A 19,712-nucleotide genomic window follows, 5' to 3' on the forward strand; every position below is an offset into this window, starting at 1 on the left:
GACTCAGGATGCCAAATATGATTATAACCCTATCTTTTGACAAGTTATTTTTTTTAAAAGGAAAGAGAGAGGAAAGAAGGGAGAGAAAGAAAGAATGAAAGGAACAAAAAAGTAATATTTGAATGGCATAACATTTTTTAAAAATTAATGTACCATCAATGAAAGTAAATCCTCAAATTTTGAATGTTCTGTGATCTTCGGTAGCTTGTCTAAACTCTCGGTGCCTCAGGACCCTGTTTTATAACATAGGGATACTGCTTTTGTTCCTATTTTGTGAAATAGACTTTTTCTACTCAGTTTGAAGCTCTCAGTATGAAAATACTTAATGTTCTTAGCAAATAGGTTTTCTTTATACCGTGAATCCTTAAGGATAATAACTTATACTTTGTCATCTACTTTACAAGAAACATAGTGTCTCCAAGTACTAGGAGAAGTCAACAAAATTGTTGTAAAAATTGTGTAAATTGTGATAAGTTAAAACCAAGATATATAGAATAGGTAAGTTAAATTTGTTGATACGGTTTATTAAGAACTGTGCGTGGTACATACTATGCCCTTAGAAGCATTCAAAGTTGTAAGGGTTGATTTTTTTTTTTTTAATAGACACTATTTATTGAGTGCTTAATAGGAACTAGTCACTGTTGAAAACACATTGCATGTATGAACTCTAATTTTTGCAGTCACCCTGTGGGCTCTTATTCCCATTTTATAAACAAAATATTGAGAGGTAGTGTAAGAAACTTGTCAAACATTCAACAGCTATTACTTATTATGTAAAAATGAATCTATATTCTCATTTTGTATCAACTAAAGATCTCAATAATTACTAACCAGAGTTGATTAACAAATGATAATCTGTTTAATATTTGACTTTTTATTTACTTTAGGAGGCTATTCTTATTTTTTACAGATTATTATTTAACCTACAGTATTCATTACTTTAAAGGCTTTCTAGGTGAGTAGTTTTCAAACTGTGCTTCAAAGATTTCCAAGAATTTCATGAAGAATATCACATCCTTTTAATTCATATTTGCTCTAGGTGGATATATTTTATATATTAATATTACATTCATTATTAGAATCTCCCTTCCTTCCGTCTTCTTCCCTTCCTTCCTGTCTCCCTCCATTTTTCCCTCCCACCCTCCTTCTTTCCATCCATCCATCCATTCATGCATCCCTATGTATCTATCTATATAAATATTCAGTCAACCAACCAGCCAACTAACCAGCCAACCAACTAGCAAATATGTATTGGACTCTCAATATATATAAAGCACTGTGTTACTAACAGTTACATTCTTAAAAAACGAAGATCTTAAAAGTTTTTTTCTAATTTCCAGAAACCACAGACAGTGAATTTAAAACATAATTTTGTTTAATTTAATACATAAGAAGTATTTTGAAAAATATTATTTATATATTACATGCTATCCTTTTTATCAAAGATGTTCTCTTAAGAGGGAGGCATGTAAGTTGTGTCCAGCTTTGAGGAGTTACATAGACCTTGGCTGTGGGAATGCAGATGCACTTTCCTGTATATAAAATGTTTACTTTTCCTTTTTAATTTTTTATGAACTTCCAGCTGAAAGGGGTGAAGTTTTTATAAACATGAGGCCTTGATGGTTTGATCGACATGATCTTGGCTCACAACTAATCAATCTGAATTGACATGTGGTAGTAAGGTCATTGTTCAGAATGGAAAACAGAGATTGTTTCTGAAAAGGGAAAAAAAATCAATGAACTTTATTTTTACCCTTAAATATCCAAAGTACTTAGTATTAGAAACAATAAAACTCCAACTGGAGAATAAGACATTTAAAATTTTAGATTACAGAATCTTTCTAGAGCTCGTGCAAATAACATTAGTGTCAACAGTATTATTAAATCCAAATTTATAAAGCAAACATGTTAGCTACAAAGTACCAGTGGATTAAAAACTTTGGCCTTTCCTGATTGAATGTATAGCACATTAAAATGCAGGACTTAATTTTAATAGCTCTTATGTACTTTTAAAGATTTTACAATAGAAAAACATTTTTTGAGTATGAAAGTTAGGTATCTCTAAATCTGTTTTCCTTAATGTGTATTCAGAAACCTTAAAGTGACTTTCAGTCTTGACTCAAAATACAGCATTCATGATATTTTTTGTTTTCTTCTTGTCTCTTTTCCCTTTCCATTGCTGCTGCACTGCGTTAAGAAAGAAATATTGAGTGAGACTGGTTTTTCCTGATTAAAAATGCTTTCCAAGGGGAAACCTAATTAGAGTATGCGTCCCCCCTCACTGCAGACTCCTCTCCACTGTAGAAGACAACTTCCCTGAGGGAGGGAGAGGGCCTGAAAGTATACTCAGTGAGATTATAAAGCAAGATAGAAGAATATACTGATTTCTTCAAGATTTAAGGGCATGTGTGCTCCGTCATGTCCAACTCTGTGACCCCAAGGACTGTAGCTGGCCAGGCTTCTCTGTCCATGGAATTTTCTAGGAAAGAGCAGTAGAGTGGGTTGCCATTTCCTACTCCAGAATATCTTCCCTAAACTGTCTTGTTAAAGGTGGTTCTATTCACCTGACTTAAAACTTGCAGTGGGGTCTGGAGTCCAAGATTTGCGGGTGGTTGAAGGCAGAGAGAAGAGGAACAAGATTACAAAATCTCAAGGGAATGAAATAAGGGTATTGGATGCTTGAACAGTGCTGGGCTGTGATAGAATACCTTTCCTGGATCCTGAGGATTTGAGGGTAAAAAGAGGAATAGCTTGTTTTGCACAGTTTAATACTCTCATCAGATTTACAGATTACCCTAATTTTGATGTGAGTTATATGCATTTCAGTTAATTTTTATATTCTGAGAATGTTATGGTTTATTTCTTAGTATTTTGTTTTTGTAAAATTTTGTGTATTTTTAAGTCCCCATCAATGCATACATTCTCTTAAAAACAGATACTTTTATATCTAAAGCTATATGTAGAATATATATGCACAAATATATTTTTCCTGTAACATAATCCTGAAGATTTGGTTTATCTGTTTAATTTTTATAAATTTATTTATATTAACCACACACTTCTGTTACGGAACTTAAATATTGACAGTGTTCTTTCTTAATATTAAAATGTTTCCTCTAAGAATTTATTTTCTAAGAGGAATATTTTATTTAAAAGGGAAGTTTAATGTTTAGAAATTGCCTTGGGACTTGGTCTTAGGTTAAGTACACCTTCAAATACTGAAAAAAATAACAGCATTTATGGTAGATCAAACCTTGATAACAAAATCAATAAAATAAAAATAAACCCTAGAACTAGGTTCAGCTTCAGATGTCTAAATAAAAATATGTTATTAAGTGGGTAACTTACAGTGAATCTCAAAAAAATATAGAGTGGATAATCATGACATTAAAATAAGAGAATATAGATATTTGGGATTTATGTCATTTTCTTAATTTGAAACATGTGTATAATCTTTCACATATGCAGTAAAAAAATAAAAAATTACGATTAAGTCCTTTTGAATGCCATTTTGAAAACAGAAGAAAACAAAGATATATCACTGATAACTTATTAATAAATGATAGTATTGTGTCTCCCTTACCATAATTATTTCTGCAGACAAGAAGAATAACTAGAGAGAATTTTTGTGTTTACTTTTGCTTGTTTCTGTCCTTGGGTTTCCTTTCTGTCCCATGGTGATATGTAAAAGTAGGACACCTGTTTTCCACTGGGTTTTCAGTTTGGGTAGATTCTTACAGCACAGCAATATATTCTTAATCAGAGTTCTTTTGGAAATCTGTAGTAAGTTAATGATAGCAATAATAATATTATAAAGCTGCAGTCAATAAAATGAAACGTCTTCCACAAAGACTGTGTCCCTCAGTCTTTGTGAAAAAAAGAAAGAAATCTGTGAAGAGATACACAGACTTCCTGTGCTGTCTTAAAGCTTTATGAATAAGAAAATCACTAACTTCCATAAGGATCCAGAAAGGGAATATTTAAACATAAATCCTGATCAATAAAATCTAGGTAGCATGTATTTTCCAACAACAAATTATAAGAGAACAGATCATTATAGAGTAATGTTTTTAATGAGCCAAAATATTTCTGTCTTTGAAAAGATTGCTGATTGAATTGGAGAAGGCAGAGGAAAAACTGTTTGTGCTTGAAAATTTGCACAAGTATTTTGAGTTAGTGTTTCCCTCTTTCTATTTTAAGTTAGCAATAAGGAAAGTTATTGTATATATGTCAGAAAAATCAGATCAGAAAGGCCATCTTCCATTGATTTTTCAACTTGAAAGGAATGAGGAAGGGAAAGCTGATCTTTGCTCTCATTCATCAGGGTGTTATGCTGGTCAGCTTGTACACAAATGATTTATTCTGAAAGCAGACTTTACACTTAGAGAAATTCCAGGATGGAGCATTAGTGCCCCATGGAGTGTTTGCAAATTCAATAATGCATCAGGGAAGCCAGCTTCATGGATCCTGCCCACCTGCACTTAGGCTTGTTAGCAGTGTTCGTTTTCAATAATGATTCAAATCATTGAAACAAAAAGGATCTGCATCTCAGGATAGCTGGAATATTCATTCAACTAACTATTCGCTGCAAAGAGGAAGAGAAAGCTTAAGTGTCCAGTTTATGATGTTAGCAGATAATTAGGAATAAGAAAATCTAAAAATTCTTAAATCAAACCAAGTTGTATAGTCTAAAATTCAGACAGTATCCATCTTATTAAAATTTGCCTTCTAGTTTCCAGTTTTCTTTAATTTTATGCTTAATATCATAACTGCCATTTTGTGTAATTACATTTAAAATTGTTTCATGTAAGGCATTTTTCTATTCTGAAGGTTATTTTGAGAAAAACTTGAGCTTCATTTTATCTCACTCACATATGTAAATTAGCCAATGCAAGCAAATAACTTCTATGAGGAGCCAGGTGTTTTCAATGATTTAATAACTGATTCCAGACTATGACTTTTATAGCCCAAATACTCTAAAGTTTTAAAATAAACTTTCAGGCAGTGAATTGAGGTACTGGGAGGTCACAAAATCAAACTGTTAGTTGTGATGTTCCTTCTGGTTTACATCCTAACTATAGAGAATTTCTAAGAATTGTTCTCAATATTGCACTTAATTTACTCTTTATATAGCATGTTTCACTTACATATGTATGTAATTGTATATTTTCTTTACTAAATGAAATTGTCCTCCTTAGAATTATAGTTCACATTCTCCACAATCTATTCCAGGTGAAGTTTCCAAATTGAATTCTCACTGCTTCATACCCCCCAGTTAACTAAATTTTGTTCTTCTGAGTGGTGATTCTCAAATTATTTAACAACAGGTTCATCATGGTATATCATCTATTCAGAACATACATTTGTACATCCTATAAGTGTTTTGTTTAGCTGCTGGATATCAGTTCTGATTTTTTCTCATGTATCTTCTGTTATTTCTAACATCCCTATATTAGTTAAGAATGATTCATGTAACACAGCATGTAATTGCCGAGTCTTAAACTGTTGGTATTTGTATAAGAAAAGTCAAGAGGCAGATAGGCAGTTAAGGGCGATTGTAACTCCTCAGCACTGAGTCAAGAGACCCAGGCCCTTTCTGCCTCTCTGCCGCACCAACTTTAGTATGCTGACTTTGCACCTTATATTCACAATGTGGCTGCCGGATCTCCAAATTTTCTTCCATATTCCAAGCAATGAATATTGTTAAGTGGAAAGGAGCAATATTAAAGAACTGTGTCAGCTTCTGTTTTTCTGTTTGGTTTGGTTTCAATAAAATAGAAACCCAGCCCAGCAATCTTTGGCTCACATTTCATCTGCCAACGCTGTGTCAAGGGTGCCCTTACCTGGAAAATAGCTAAGGAGGAGAAGATGCAAGTGAGCACTGGGTCACTGAATGAACACTCTGCCCCACGCCTTTCGCTCACGTTTATCCCTCCACTTGGAATGCTCTTTCTGTCCTCTCTCCTGTGCCTTTCTTCCACATCTTTTGTCCCATTTCTGGCGGAGGTTCTTTATATTTTCCTATGGAATATCGCATTTTAATCTTCATAATACAAGGCAGAATACCTGTAACTAGCTATGTGCAGCTGTGTCTTAATCTTCAAGTTGAAGACTATATGACTCAGTTGCAAGTTTCAAAAATTTTTTTCAGCTAACTTGTTCCATAATTCACTGATTCATTTAACATGCAAGTCCAGGATTTGCTGGTTTATCTGGATCCAAAGGCTGAAATGATGTGCATTTTATTATCATCTGTGTCTATTCTTGTTCTCAAACTTATCCATCCACCTTCCCACCCTTCTTTGCTTCCCTTTTCTCCTTTTCTCTCCTCCTCTCTCTCTCATTCTTTATTCTACTTCCCTCTGTTTTCCTTCATTTATAAATAGGTTCCCAACACATTGTGTAAAAGATAGCTGTCTGTGGCTCTTAATGTACCTGGTTTTTAATCAGTCCTGAATATTCATTGGAAGGACTGATGCTGAAGCTGAAGCTCCCATACTTTGACCACCTGATGTGAAGAACTGACTCATTGGAAAAGACCCTGATGCTGGGAGGGATTGAAGGCAGGAGGAGAAGGGGACAACGGAGGATGAGATGGTTGGATGGCATCACTGACTTGATGGACATGAATTTGAGCAAGCTCTGTGAGTTGGTGATGGATAGGAAAGCCTGGCATGCTTCAGTCCATGGGGTCTCAAAGAGTTGGACACAAGTGAGTGACTGAACTGAACTGTTTGCATTGTAACAGAGTCAGGGAGCCCCTCTCGCTCCCAAATACATTTATCAAATGTTTCTGGAAGACATATGACTAGCCTTGATTGACCCCATTTCTACCCTTTAACTAAACCCAGCAGAGGAGAATCGAATGTTACTATAGGCTAAGCCTAGGTCATGTGACCATGCTGGTGACCCATGGGTAGAGAGGACTGTAATTGGTAGTCCCACCACAGTCTTAGGTGATGTTGGGGAGAAATCTTGTGCAGGCAAAATAATAGCTGCTATTTTTCCTTTTTTTTTTTTTTTTTTTTTTATTCCAAGTGTACGCCTCTGACAAAGTAAGTAGGCGCTCAGTAAGTATTTGAAGAAATGAAAGGAAAATTAGGATAAGAACTGAGCTGATCTATAGGAAGAGAGGAGAAAGCCAGGTAGCGTTTCAGTGTCTCAAAAGCTGTATTTAGATCCTACAATGCCGTTCTATATTTTGAAATCATTTGAATTCCCAGTAGATAAGTCATTCAATTTTTTAAAAACAAGAAATTTCAACCCAGAATCACATCCAGAAAATATGCTATCTCACCAATTGCCCTTTCAGCAAATATATATTGAGTGCCTCCTCAAGGCTAAGGCACAAAGTGGAAGGTAAATACACTTTTAGTGAAGGTAATTGACTTGTTTTTCCTCTATAATTAAAGAAAATGTTAATCTCATAGAGAAAATAACAGGTGATGACATAGCAAGTAGAATATATTCAGGGAACCATTTGCTTCCTTAAAGCTTCTTAGAAAACTGCATAGTGGTGTATTCCACTCTATGGAAATAAGAAATTTAAGGAAATGAATTCATATGTTTAGCCCTATTTATTTTAAACCAAATAAAGAGGCATTTGAAACATCTTTAGGCCTCTCAGAAAACATCCTAAACAAAAGCATGTAATTCCAAATAAAACAAGTTTATATTTACACATTTTATTTCTGTTACCCTGTTGATTGATTCAGAAGAGTTGTGGGGTGAAAGATTGTACCATTTATTTCTCCTGATTTTTTTCCACTTGCCTGGAATAACTCAGTTTATTAAAGATTTCTGAGACGTTCACTGTCATTGCTCTCCTGGCTTTGCTATCAGTGTTGGGGGTAAGGTAAGGATGAACTTGAAGCGGGGTTGCCTTTTTGTCACTGCTGCACCGAGTCATTGTGTCTCCAGAAAGCATGCTGAACCTGTCAGCAAAGCTTCCTAAAGCTGGGTTCTTTCAGTCCGTTCTTACAGGGGTGATAAGCCTTGGAACTTATTTTAGTGGGTCTGCCTGTAGAAGCATGCCTCTTGGTTTTCTTTTGAAGATTGATTGGTTTGCAAAGGAAGGCCAACAGTACTGCTCCTTTTTTCTCACTTTCTCTCTTCTTTCCATTCTTGAAAACTTGATAGTTGTATTCAATAAGAAGTCTTACTTGACAGATTCTGTGTCCATACTTTATGTAGTTCTTTAAACCTGATTCTTGAAGCTGAGCAACTTTTAATGGGACTCTTTAGTGAAGCCAAAACCACTTATATAATCCAGCTCTGTAGTGTAGTGTTTTTCTGATTTTTTTTTTTTTAATGGTGCAATGAGATAGAAAAAGATAGAGTAGGCAAGGGGTGGGATGGAAGGAGAGATGCAAGAGAATTTCTAAAACTAGAAATTTAACAGACTGACTCAGATTAAGGTTCACAGTAGCCTGCTAGAAAGAGAAATGTCTGAACACAATTTCTGACTTTTTTAAGGTAATTGACAATAATTATAAGTATTTGTGGTAAACCACAACAATCTCTCTATAATGTTGTGCTCAAAATATGCCACTAGACCAAGTTAATAAGGATGTTTCACAGCAATACGTTTAATTCTAGTCAAGTAAAATAAATTTAAATAAATGCAACATAAAATTCAAACACCTACTCTGTGCCCTGAGTCTTTTTGGGGGATCTGGAAAACTCCTTTTAAGTAGTTCTTACAATTGAAGCATTTGATCCAGTGGCAGGAATATAAACAAGTAAAAAGAATGCCCATGAAAAAATTTGATAGGTGCTCTGAGAGTAGTAAATATGAGGAATTAAGGGAAACTTTACATTTGACATCGTTTGTTCAGAGGAAGTGTTTTATATCTTGACTCCCAATTTTAGGAGGTCCCCTGTGAATCTATAGGATACCAAAAGTGAATTTTTTTCTTCTATAATGTGGTGGGGATTTACACATAACACTCAGATATACAAAAACAGTATTCTGTTTTATTTGTCAGTAACTACATTTTGTCTGCACTGATGGAGAAAGTAACTTTGCTAAACAAATTTATTTCAGCCACCTTTGGTTTATATTGGTCTCTTTCAGATGAATTCAATTGCGGTTGGCTAAGTCCTTAGTCAATTTGAAGTTCCTATTCCATATCAAGAAGGTGTCTTCTCTCAACGAATCTGCACTCCTGTTTTCTTCCCAAATTGGTGCTGAGTGAAGTGAAAGTTAATCGGTCGTGTCCAATTCTGAACGATCCCATGGACTGTAGCCCACCAGGCTCTTCTGTCCGTGGGATTCTCCAGGCAAGAATACTGGAGTGGGTTGCCGTTCCCTTCTCCAGGGGATCTTCCCAACCCAGGGATTGAACCCAGGTTTTTACCTTCTGATTCTTTACCTTCTGAGCTGAGAGAAGGGCTGAATTCCCAGGTCCTATAACAAGAGCAAGGTGCTTCTGTTCTCTGTGTTGTGTTTGTCCTCTTGGATTTCTCTGGGGTCAGAGGTATTGTCTAACATTGTCTTGAGAGGACGCCTTGTATTGTCCCCAAATATCTTATGTTCTTTTCCACCAGGTCTGGTCATTTGAGGATGGTAAAGCTCACATAGGCTTGAAAGTAGGTTCCTTTGCTACTGAATTTTGAGATCCCCATAGTGTATAGCAGGGGTTGGCAAACTACAGCATGCAAACAAAATCCAGCTGCTGTGGGGCAAAATCCAGCCACACCAATCCACGTATGCATTATCTATGTCTGTTTTTGTTCTACAGCAACATAGGGTAGGCGTTTCTACAAAGATTGCACAGCACCTCAAACATTTACCATCTGGCCCTTTTCAGAAAACGTTTGCCTAGAGGAAGGTCAGCATCGTGGCAGTAGGAGAGGCTGTGCTCTCTGTATCTCTCCTTCTCAGTCTACACCTAGTAAAACATACACATCTCAGCAAAGGCTTCTCTATTCCTCACACCAGGATGCTGGGGCGATCTGCATGTTTGTGTATCTGAAGATGGTGGACCGAACACCAGGAGGAGGCAGAGCCGAGAACAGCTAAAGTGGTGCCTGCAGTTTTGGCCCCCCGGCTGTCGCTGTGCCTGCAGCCCCAGAGAAGCCAGAAGCAGCAGAGGCAGCAGGGCCCATGATTCCAGCTTCCCAGCCTCAGCAGCCTCAGGGATCTCAAGGAACCAGGCATCAGTGATGGCAGGACCTGTGACCCCTCCCGCCCCGCCCCCTGCCCCCCGTTCCTCCAGTTGCAGCAACACACATAACTCTGGGCCCCCTGCCTGAGGCAGTGGTACCCGGAAACCCAGCAACCCTGAAAGAAGAAGAAAGTGAAGGTGTTCATCCCTTATCCCTCAGTCCTGTCTGACTCTGCGACCCCATGTACTGCAGCCCACCAGGCTCCTCTGTCCGTGGGATTCTCTCGGCCAGGATACTGGAGCAGGTTGCCATGCCCTCTTCCAGGGTATCTTCCCAACCCAGGAATGGAACCTGGGTCTCCTATACTGCGGGCAGACTATTTATTGTCTGAGCCAGCACCTGCAATTCTGGCTCCTCCCATCCTCCCCTCCCCCTGTTGTGGTGCAAGCACAATAAGCCCAGCGGTAATGCCAGAGGCAACGACACTGGCAGTTGGCAACAGCAAGGCATCAGTGACCCTAAAGGCACGGGCAGCAGCGCGGAGGGCACTGGCAACATGTCTGGAGGAGGCGTTAGAGGCTATAAAGTGCTGGTTCTCAAATCTATGAGACTGCTCAGATAGGAGAAATCAAAATATTGTGCTATAGCGCCACCTACTGAAAAATAAAAGAAAAACTTATAATAGTCAACCTATGGGATTGTTAGAATCAAAGTAAAAAATGGGAAGGGAATCCAAAAAAGAAGATATATTTGTATACCTATGGGCTTGCAGGTAGCTCACTGATAAGGAATCCGCCTGCCAATGCAGGAGATGCAGGTTCAGTGTTTCAGTAGGGAAGACCCCTTGGAGGAGGAAATGGCAACCCACCCCAGTATTCTTGTCTGGGAAATTCCATGGACAAGTGGGCCTCGTGGGCTACAGTCCGTAGGGTCCTAAGAGTCGGACATGATTTAGCAACTGAGCAGGGTCACGATATATAAGTATAGTTGATTCACTTTACTGTACTGTAGAAATTAACAAAACATTGTAAAGCAACTGTACTCCAATAAAACTTTTTTTAAAAAAGCTTTACCTAAATAAGAAAGATGTTTGCTACTTCAAGTATGCTGGCAGAGGAACAACTCATCAAGCATCGTGAAAAACTACAGTAACACAGTATTACAAAGTGATAATCAAAGTGCAACCAAACTTAAAAGTCATGTTATGTTGCAGTCTAACTGATAGAGAATTCAAAATAGTTGTTACGAAGAAACTTAACAAGCTACAATAACACTCAAAAAGGAAGTTCAATGAGTGCAAACATAAAAGCGGTGAGCAGAAGGGATATTCTGCCAAGACTAAAAATCTAAAAAAGAACAAAACAGAAATTTGGAGCTGAAGAATTCAATAAGTGAGATGAAGAATGCCCTAGAAAACACTGTAAATAGAGAAGATCATATGGAAGAGAGAATTAGTGAGCTTGAAGATACAAATATGAAAATGATATAGGTGGAAGAGGAGAGCTGACTGAGCTCTTTTTTTAAATGAGGAAATTTTATGAGAACTATTTGACTCCATTAGGAAAGGCAGCATAAAGATAATGGAGAGGGAGAAGGGTGCAGAGAGTTTATTTAAAGAAATGATAGCTGAGAACTTCTCAGACCTTGGGTAGGAACTGCATTATACAAGTTCATGAAGCTAAGAGGACCCTTAATTACCTCAATGCAAAAAAAAAAAAAACAAACCTCTAAGACGTATTAAAATTGTCAAAAGTCAGTGACAAAGAAAGAATATTAAAGGCCAACAGGAAAGAAAGACAGTAACCTACAAAGGAGCCCCCATTAAGTTATCAGCATATTTTTCAGCAGAAACTCAGCATGCCAACAGCGAATGGAATGACATAATCAAAATATTGAATGATAAAAAATATCAGCCAAGAAAGTACTACCCAGTAAAGTTATCTTTTAGATATTAAGAAAAAAATAAAGCCTTTCCAGGGAAAGCAAGATGAAAAAGATAATCTACCAAATGGGAGAAGATACTTGCAACTCATATCCAATAAGGGGTTAATATCTAAAAAATATAAAGAACTTACACAACTCAACTACGACAAAACAAACAACTTATTTGAAAAATTGGCTTGAGACCTAAATAGGCATTTTTCCAAAAAGGATATACAGATGGCCAGTGTAGCACGTGGGAAGATGTTCAGTACCACAAATTATTAGGGAAGTGAAAATCAAAACCACAATGAGGTATCACTTCATGAACTTTATAATGATTGTTGTCCAAAAGACAAGAACAAATGTTATAGATGTGGAGAAAAGAGAATTCTTATATACTGCTGTTGGTTATGTTCTTTGGTGCAGCCATTATGGACAATAGTGTGGCAGTTCTTAAAAAAAAATTAAAAGTAGAACTACCATATGATCCAGATATTCCACTTCTATGCATTTCTTTGAAAAATACAAAACATTAATTCAAAGAAATGTAGGCACCTGTGCATCGGTGTTCATTCCATCATTATTTACGATAGCCAAGATACAGAAACAGCCTAAATGTCCATCTACATATGAATAGATAAAGAAGCTGTGTTATATGTGTAGATACATGCACACACAAGGGCATACTACTGAGCCGTAAAAAAGATGAAATTCTGCAATTTGTGACAATGTGGATGGAGCTAGTGGATGCTGTTTTTTAAATGAAATGACTCAGATGAGAAAGACAAATGCTGTGTGATTTTACTCATGTATGAAATACAACAAAAAACAGAAAGCAAAAACAAACACCTAGATACAGAGAACAAATTTTCGGTTACTAAAGGGGAAGGGGGATAACTAGTGGTTACCAAAGGGGGAAGAGGATTGGGGGAAGGCGATATGGGTAAAGGAGGTCATCTGTATGATGACTGATGGAAACTAAACCTTTGGTGGTGAACACACAATAAGGGAATTTTTGCTGTTGTTCAGCCAGTAAGTTGTGTCCAACTCTTTGCAACCCCATGAACTGGAGCACGCTAGGCTTCCCTGTCCTTGGTGGTGAGCACACTATGAATACAGAAGTTGAAATATAATGTACACCTGAAATATTTAATGTTATAAACCAGTGTTAACTCAATTTTATTTTATCGTTTATTTGTTTGTTTTGGGGGGATGGAATCCATACCCCTTGCATGGGCAGCATAGAGTCTTAACCACTGGGCTGCCAGGGAAGTCTCCCTGTTCAATCAGTTTTAAGAAAGTGTTGGCTAACCCCCAATCTCTAGAATCTTTGGATTGACCACTCTTTGCCTGCCCTTCTTCTTGACATGTTTCGTCTTTTCCAGGCACACAGAATGGACTGGGTTTTGTGCACAGCGATCCCAGATCAGATAGCTGTGATGCTATCTCAGGTGCGTCTGCGCACAGTCCTCCCTGTCCCTCTCCCTCTCCTGCTTCACTGCTTTTGCATCGCGCTGGATATAAAAAGAAGTAAAGCACCAGTCCATTCTCAGCCTGCCCCTGTCACTATACCTGGGACAGTTGAGGTGACTGTATGTTGAGGTTCTGCTTTCTTGGCTGAAGAACTTTGGTATCTTCTTTTATGGTACTTGTGTATCATTTTCAGCCTAGTTTTGTCCCTTCTGGTAAAGAATCTGCCTGCAGCTCAGGAGACTCAGGTTCCATCCCTGAATCAGGAAGATCTCTGGGAGAAGGGAATAGCTACCCACCCCAGTATTCTTGCCTGGAGAACCCCATGGACAGAGGAACCTGGCAGGCTGTAGTCCATGGGGTCACAAAGAGTTGGACATGACTGAGTAACACTTTCACTTTTATGTCCCTTCCAGATCTCTGTTCTTCTTTCCTTGAAAGGTTTTCTATTTTGTATAGGCAGGTGCCAGGAACAAGAAGACTTTTCTTAAGTGAATGATTCTGAGTACTCTGTACTAGCAATACCACATCATAGGAGAAATTGCTAGGAATGAAAATTCTCCAGCCCTAACCCCAATCACTGAATCAGAACATCTAGGCAAGGGACCTGGAAGCTGGGTTTCAGCGTGCCCTCCCGGTGACTGTGATGTCTGTCAAAGTTTGAGAGCCACTGCCTAACATCATATCTGCAACTAAAACTAGATGATCTCTGTTGACCAGGTTTCATTCTTCATCTGTGACAGAGAGCTTTCAAAATGTAGAAAACTCCTTTCTCTTTCCACAAACATTGGCTGGAGTAAACTCAAAAATTTTGTTTTGAAAATTAAAACATTCTCTTTTGTCCTTGCATTTCTAGCCTAATAATTCTTATCCTTTCTGAGTCATTCAGTGCGTCTAATGAAATAAGCTAACATACACAGGAAGAATAAGCATTTTATGAAGGTACAGCTTTCCTAAATAACACTCCTCTGTGCATTCATGATACACGTTTTTTAGATGAGTATGTGCCTGGGACCAGCAATACGATTTGCTGAGTCAGGAGTTTTAATTCTAGACTTTAAGTGGTTCCAAGATTGAAATCCTCAGCTTTCTTGGACAGTTTCATTTAGACCTGCACAGGCATCCCAAAGTTAGCAGGAGTGAAAGATATTTCTTTTTCTTTCCCCTCGAACTACTCTATATTTCCTGAATTCACAACCTTGATGAATAGCTCTGACAGTGACTACAAGCATCTGTTTTGAAATTGGACTGATCTCGATTCAAATACCAGTGTCAACATTTATTAGTGTTGTAATCTTGAGCAAGTGAACTTTCTACATTTCCTGTAACATGGAGGCAGTTCCAACTCTCATGGGTAAATTTTGGAGATTTGGAGAAAACACATGCATGATAAATGATATTTATTTACTATCCTAAACTCGATGCCACTTCAGCATCCTCTTAATGATCAAGTCACTAGGCATCACTTTCATAAATACCTTTCAAATAATATTACTTTTCTCTCCACAAATCTCCACCTCTAGCAGAGACCGTCTTCAGTTATTTTGGGATGACATAGTTTCTTGTTTGTTCTTCCTAACCTCTTGTTGGCTCACCTCTTGGAGCTGCCACTTACAGTTTTGCAGGCTCTGGAATGCACAAGGCACACGTCTAAGGGGCACCTTAGTGAAACCTCAGTGAAACCTCCCATTCAGGCACACTCAAACATGTACCCATTCTCACATAGCCATGCACACACCACACACAGTGACATAAACATTCAAATGCACACACGTACACATTTCCACAAGCTCAGAGATCACCTGCCACACACACCCACTCACATCCATTAACATTCACACACACATTTGTATATTTATTATGAAAAAAGAGCAAGGCATGTTTTTCAACAGAATATACGTTTATGTGACTGTATTGAGAAAGGAACACTTTTTTTTCATCCACATGGGGGTGTCATAAGGGTTGCTCTGCTGTCCTCCCTCATCTTTTCCCCAAGAGCTGCCAGAAGGATTCTGTAAGATGCCCCCACCCCTTCCCTGGACCATCTCCCATGGCACGTTATGCCTGCTCAGACGCACATCATTGTTTGTTGCCCTAATGCTTACCTGAGGTTCAAAAACCCCATGAGATTTTCATTGGTACCCAGCCTTGTAACTTACCAAAAGGAGATGGGTGACAAATTATTTTTCATTGACTGAATAGGCAATGAGTGTTGTTTGGGGGCCACTTTCCATATATATGGATTCACAAAAATACTGTGTCTTAACTTGCCTGGTGATGGCATATTTACTTATTTAAATTACGAGGAAGAACTCAGAAAAACATACCTAGCCACTTAGGTTTCATTAATAACTATTCTGTATCATACATTTTTAGAAAAAAGAGAAATTCCAGTTCTCCATCACTGTTATCATCACTGTTCCTTTGAGTGGGCTAAAAGGGTTCCAGCTATCTTATTCTTAAGCCACTTTTACAGTCTTTTAATGTCTAATACTTAAGGGGAATTCTTTATTTGTACCACCACTATGCCAGATACTTGGAAGCCTAGTTTCATTTAGTCTTCAAACCAGTTCTGGGGATGGGTTGATTTTTATTCCATTCTACACATGGGGGAATATATATTGAGAGGAATTTGCTTGATGTCAAATGGTGCATAAAGGGCAGAAGTTGGCCTCAGACCTGGGTCTATCTGCTTTCAGAGTTTGTGGTTTTAGAATGATTACTGGACATTCTTTTAGGCCTCATTAAATTCATAAAAATTAGAGTGGAAAAGAAACCCAAAGAGTAAAGGATGAAATACAGTTTAATACAATAATTCTTTAGATTTTCTAACTTCCCAAGTCATCATTGTTCTATTTGTAAGTATGAATGACCTTAGCTAATTTTTTAATAAATAACTGAGTTTACTTCACATATATATTTTTGTCTCTCCTTCATTTCCATTTGTCTGACCACCACTACTACTATGTCTTATCATAACATTCCATACATACTTAGAAAACCAAGCAAAGGGTAGAGTTCCATCTTCAAAAACTAAAAAAAAAAAAACACATTTTGGACAACACATTCTCAGCCATGGAACCTGAACATCATTATCAGACATGGTGGGGAAAGTTCTCACTCTGCATTGTGAAAAGGGCAGCCAGATAGCAACTGTTACAGGGATGAAATAAGATGGAAGATTTTAACAAAGAGTTTAAACTATTTTCTTAAATAGGCTTCCTCCACTGCCATAGATCTAAATAGCCTCTTGATAAGTCATCTGGATACAATTGTTTACATAACTGATGAACTTGGCCTCCACTTTGAGAAGGATACCCTCTTTTTCTACACTTGCTTGCATTTTTACCTTAATGTGTTCTACAAAGCTAGGTCCTCCCATGTTTTAGGAGTCTTCTTTTTTTTTTAAGAGTCTTGACCTTTTGATCTTGGCATTGATGGTTTTGAGTCTTTTCCATTCTGGTTTGATTTCTGTGCACTTTTGGCCAGAGTATCTCAAATAGATTTCTGTATTGGAACTTTCCCTTCAGCTTACTCATCATCAGGGCCATCATCACCTTCATCATCACCACCATCTTCGTCTTCAGCAGCAAGTTTTACTTACTTTGTGACATGATTTCCAGATTCACATCCTCCTCCCCTTCGCCTTCTGACTCTGCATCTTCCTTCCCAGCTACTAAGCGCTCTCCACTGATACACCGAGGCCCTGGCCCGTGCGTCAACCACAGGACCACAGGTGGTGGTACTTCAGAGACCCTCAGGGAAACTGTTGGCTCTATAGACGTTTTCAAAGTTGCCTGTGTTGCTTTAATTGGACTGCCTCCGTGATTCATTGCCCTTGCTTCAACAGCGTGCACTTGGTCTGTTGAACCAGCCCCAAACCGATCATTCTTAAAGAGGACCGATGCTCATTTTCACCATTATCCACCTTAAAGGGATAATCTTTGTCAGCCTTTGGTTCACAACCAAAAATGATAGTTGTGGGGCCTTGGGGGCTCATGTCCATGTCTATCCAATCTTTCATGGGCAGGTGGTGTGCAATTATGTGGAAGAGAAAGCGGGCAGAGATAAACAACTACTGTTCAGAGAACAGCTGTGTAGAATGGAGTCATACCAGGGTAGTCTTTGCTAATTTTAATATTTTTCTCTGTACTATAGCATGGGGTTGTTCAGTTGCTGAGTCATGTCTGACTCTTTGCGACTGCATGGACTGTGGTACACCAGGCTCCTCTGTCCTCCCCTGTCTCCCTGAGTTTGCTCAGATTCATATCCATCTGAATCACTGATGCTATCTAAACCATCTCATCATCTGTCGTCCCCGTCTCCCTTTGCCTTCAGTCTTTCCCAGCATCAGGGTCTTTTCCAATGACTTGACTCTTCACATCAGGTGGACAAAGTATTGGAACTTCAGCATTAGTCCTTCCAGTGAGTATTCAGGGTTGATTTCTTTTAGGGTTGACTGATTTGGTCTCTTTGAAGTCCAGCGGACTCTCAAAAGTCTTCTCCAGCACCACAATTTGAAAGCATCAATTGTTTGTTGCTCTGCCTTCTTTATGATCCAACTCTCACATCCGTACATGACTGCTGGATGGATCTTGCTAAATTTTGACTTTTAAACTAGAGAAAAATCTTTATTTTCCATTTTTATGATCCTTATCGGTATGTCTACTCTCCTAGTTTTACACATCTACAAATACTGGGTAAGATTAAATAAAGCATAGAAAAGGAGATGCTTAAGGCCATTCACAACATCAAGCATCTTAATACCAAACTTGGAAGCAAGCGTATTGATGTTGAGTAGTATTTCTCTATATAAAGTTTGAAAAGATCTCTTAACTTATATATCTTTTATTCTGAAATGCCATTTTTCAAAATGTGTCTACAATGAGATAAGCATATTATTTTATAAACCTTACAAGTTGCCTTTAAAGAAACCACTAGGTACGGATATACTGTGGGAGCGTGTTTACATATACAAATATTATTTTCCCATTCTCAGTTCCTTGTAAATAATAGGTGCAGGATGCTAAATGTCATTATATTTATATGCAAAGCAGCATTTCTAATCCTGAGTCACTTCTTTCAACTAACACATCTGTCTTTGACCTCTCTTCCCATGGCATTTTAGAATTGCTAGGGAATTTATAATCAAAATTAGTTTGGCAGCTTTCTGAAAGATAGAACCAAATGTTCATTGCTGGAAGAAAAACATCAACTAATCCTGCTTTTATTATCACACTCGAGAAAACCATTTTTTGCCACTGATTTTAATTCTGTTGTTGATTTCGATCGGATCAGCTCTCCTGGATTTCAGTTTACAATTATATGTAACATGAACCCCAATTTTGAAATGCCTAACTTTCTAGTGTATGCAGTGTTTTACAGATAGTCTATTCCATTTCTCTGAAGGAAAGTTTTCAAGGAAGTCAAGTGTTTAATGTTTCAAATGTAAGTTTAATGATAACCAGTATTAATACCTTGGTGTCATTCATTCTAAAATCTTGTCTCTCTTTTCATATAGCTAATATGTGTTAGTCACTTGGTTGTATCTGTCTCTTTTGCAACCCCATGGACTGTAACCCACCAGGCTCCCCCGTCCATGGGATTTTCCAGGCAGGAATACTGGACTGTCATTTCCTTCTTGTCATTTACTTCTCCAGGGGATCTTCCTAACTCAGGGATTGAACACAAGTCTCCCTCATTGCAGGCAGACTCTTTACTATCTGAGCCACTGGGGAAGGCCCACTGCGTTTATGTGTGTATGTAATAGACATGGGTATATGTATGTGTGTATAACTCCTCAAGTTAACTCCAGCAGAATTCCTTAGGACTGCCTTTAGCAGTAATTTACTCATTTGACAAATATGTATTGAATTCTTTCAATGTGCTAGGTTTACTCCTAAGATTTAAAAGTAAACCAATATATAAAATGACATTTTTTATACAGATATAAAAAATGACCATGAATGACCCTATTCAGTTGCTCCAAGGACTGCAAATCTACTGGGAGGAACAAGCAACTGAATAGCAGTTATAATACCATATAGTAAGTGCTTCTCTGGAGTATGCATAGGAGATGCACAGCCCATTCCAGGAAAGGTAATAAGATATGGAGTGGTTGGCTGGAGCCATGTGAGGCAGGAAGGTTTTTGGCAGGATAAACAGTGAGCAGCATCTAGAACAAAGAAGTATTAGCAAAACCTGGCAGA

The 19,712-nt window shown here is 37.9% G+C and overlaps 1 protein-coding gene and 1 pseudogene across 2 annotated transcripts in view; one reads left to right on the forward strand and one right to left on the reverse strand.

The window, feature by feature from the left end:
* The window catches only part of SLIT2 (slit guidance ligand 2), a 385,924-nt gene that overhangs the window by 115,472 nt on the left and 250,740 nt on the right, over positions 1-19,712 (forward strand). The window lies entirely within an intron of this gene.
* On the reverse strand, positions 16,713-18,180 carry LOC133071916 (nucleophosmin-like; annotated as a pseudogene).

Source organism: Dama dama, chromosome 17, assembly GCF_033118175.1.
Source record: "Dama dama isolate Ldn47 chromosome 17, ASM3311817v1, whole genome shotgun sequence".
NCBI lineage: Eukaryota > Metazoa > Chordata > Mammalia > Artiodactyla > Cervidae > Dama > Dama dama.